General features: G+C 39.2%; 1 pseudogene; it reads right to left on the bottom strand.

Annotated features, from left to right (window-relative positions):
* Positions 1–334: 334 nt before the first annotated feature.
* Positions 335–1,191, bottom strand: LOC142461670 (exosome complex component RRP43 pseudogene; annotated as a pseudogene).
* Between the last annotated feature and the right edge of the window lie 1,388 nt (positions 1,192–2,579).

Raw genomic sequence — 2,579 nt, 5'->3', positions numbered from 1 at the left:
CTGAGTCTCGCATTATTTATTTTTTTCCTCCTTGAAAAGAGCATTGAATCAAAAGTATTTTGAGTTTTTACTTCATTTGGTTTTGGGTTTTTTTTTTTAACATGTTGGTATTTTACATTGCTAGATGTACAAACTTTATATAGAAGCACAACCCTATGATTTTTAAATAAACAGGGAAATGATTTAATGAACCTAGGGTGGTTTTCCCTAAGTCATTGCCTTTCAAAAAAATGGTTTTCCTGCACATGACAGTGACCTACGGAAGACAAGGAACATCAAGAATGTGGTTTGATACTGAATGTAAAGGCTGGTGCACAGTGCTAACAGATCCTATTTCTACAAGACGTGTGGAAGATGTGGTTTACTTGGGTTTCATACTCTGAATTACTTCATCCATCAGTTTTTTCACTTCTTTGTGTCTTGTAACTGCTCAGCTCAGGCAGTCCTGCAGTTTAGTGCCAGTCAGTCCACTCACACCTGGTTTGTGCAGACTGCAGTTTGCCCTCCTCATCCATCACTATCGTTAAGGCTCCGGTGGCCAGATGTTCCTCTTCTCCAGTTGGGTCAACTATAAGTAAAGTGTCATCAAATATGGCAAAGGAAGTTGCAACTGGATAATGTCTAATATTTAAATGGCTCCTCTTCTTTAAATTAACTTTGGCTAAGGCAGTTTCTTCACTTATGGTGACTTCCGGCAGCTGTACATTTTTTAAAGCAGCTAACAAAGCAAATGTGCAGGCGTCCAAAATGTTCCCATCATAGTCCAGACAAAGGAGATCGCAGTACAGAACCCAAGCCAGCTTTCCTTTAGAAATGCATAAGTCCTCTTTCTGAATTATCTGTGAATTTTCAATGACATCTGCAATGAACTGGCTAGCCACTTGGGCGTCTTCCCCAGGAGGTCCAGACCGAAACCTCGGTGAGCACAGGGGTGGCAGATCCACGTTAGGAACTACATATCCTTTATCAGGGGCATCTGTTGGTGGTGCTGCAAATTCTGCTTTAATTCCACAAATAACTGTAGTATTTCCTAGCTTCACCAAAGCCGAACCATCTGCAGTACTAATTGAACCTATGTTGACAGTGGTGGTCCTAAATTCACCAAGTTCGCTTTCATCAGGGCGGCAGTTCTCCTTCAAAAACCTCCTGTAGTACTCCAGCGGCTCCACAGTTTTGAACCCGGCCGCCATCTTCCCGCGCGCATGCGCTCTCCGCTCCATCCCTCTTTAACTAGTGTGACAACAACTGAGCGTCCTACTGCACTCTGCTTCTATTCTGGGTTTGATCATTTGAGTTGTAATCTGTACTGAAGGCCACAATCCTTGATATTCATCAGCAAGTGCTTCAATTCATCACTTTCAGCAAACAAGATTATGACATCTGAATAACATACATTGTCAATAAATCTTCCTTCAATCTTGATGCCACACTTTTCTTCATATAATTCAGTTTTTTCTGCAGATCTATTCAGTACAAAGATTGAAAAAGTATGTCTAGTGGATACGACACCTTTCCTGATTTTAGACCATGCAGTATTCCCTTCTTCTGGTCTCACAACTACCTCTTTATCAATGTACAAGTTTTGAATGAACCCAATGAAGTGTTCTGGAATTCTCATTATTCTCAAAGTTGTCAATAGTTTATTATGCACCACACAATTATATGCGTTTGCATAGTCAACAAAATGCAGGTATCTATGTGTGATATTTTCTGCTTTTCACCATCTGACATCAACAATCAACAATGTTATCCCTGTTCCACAGCTTCTGATCAGACTTGAAGTAATGGCAGCTTCCTGTAAATGTGCAGCAGTCACAGTTATCTGCTGTGATATCGTTCTATAGTTTGGTGTTTATGTTGGGTCCCCATTCTTTGGAATGGGCACAAAAATGGATCTCTTCCAGTCAGTTGGCCCGGTAGCTGTCTTCTAAATTTCCTGGCAAAGATGAGCGAGTGCTCCCAGTGCTTCCTTCAATGCTCCCAATGCGTCTCTTCGATCTGTTAGTGTTCCATAACAATCCCAGTCAATCATTTCTTGACAGTTAAAGATACAGGGATAGAAAAACCCATTTAAGATCTTTCACTCCACCACAGTGGTAGAAAGCATTACGTTTCTAATTAGTAGTCACAAGACCGGGTTAGAACCCTCCCATAGGTACCTCAGTATGTAGGACCAATTATCTGTTTCCAAATGTTTTCACTGAAAACACTGTAAAGTATTTCTGTTCTGCACAGGTCTAGTCACAGTGAGTTAGAATCAACATCACAGCAGCTAACAACACCAACAAGTAGAAAAATATATGGTAAATTTTTAAGTGCTAAATAGATGCATCAGTGTGCAATGAGTGAATTTATTACAATTGTTACTCAAGCTTATTTTGAAACCATTTAAATATAAATTAATTTTCTGATAAGACTTAAGAAAAATTTTAAAACTTCCCTTATAAAATCCATGTTTAAGACCTTTAAGTGTATGCATAAAGACTGTAGCATTAATATCTAATTAATAAGCATGCTGTTGATGCTTCTAATATGTATGAACACAGATATAAACATCCTTATTATTTATAGGTGGGAAT

The sequence above is a fragment of the Tenrec ecaudatus genome, chromosome 11, assembly GCF_050624435.1.
Source record: "Tenrec ecaudatus isolate mTenEca1 chromosome 11, mTenEca1.hap1, whole genome shotgun sequence".
Taxonomy (NCBI): Eukaryota; Metazoa; Chordata; class Mammalia; order Afrosoricida; family Tenrecidae; genus Tenrec; species Tenrec ecaudatus.
This window is presented reverse-complemented; position numbering and strand designations above follow the sequence as displayed.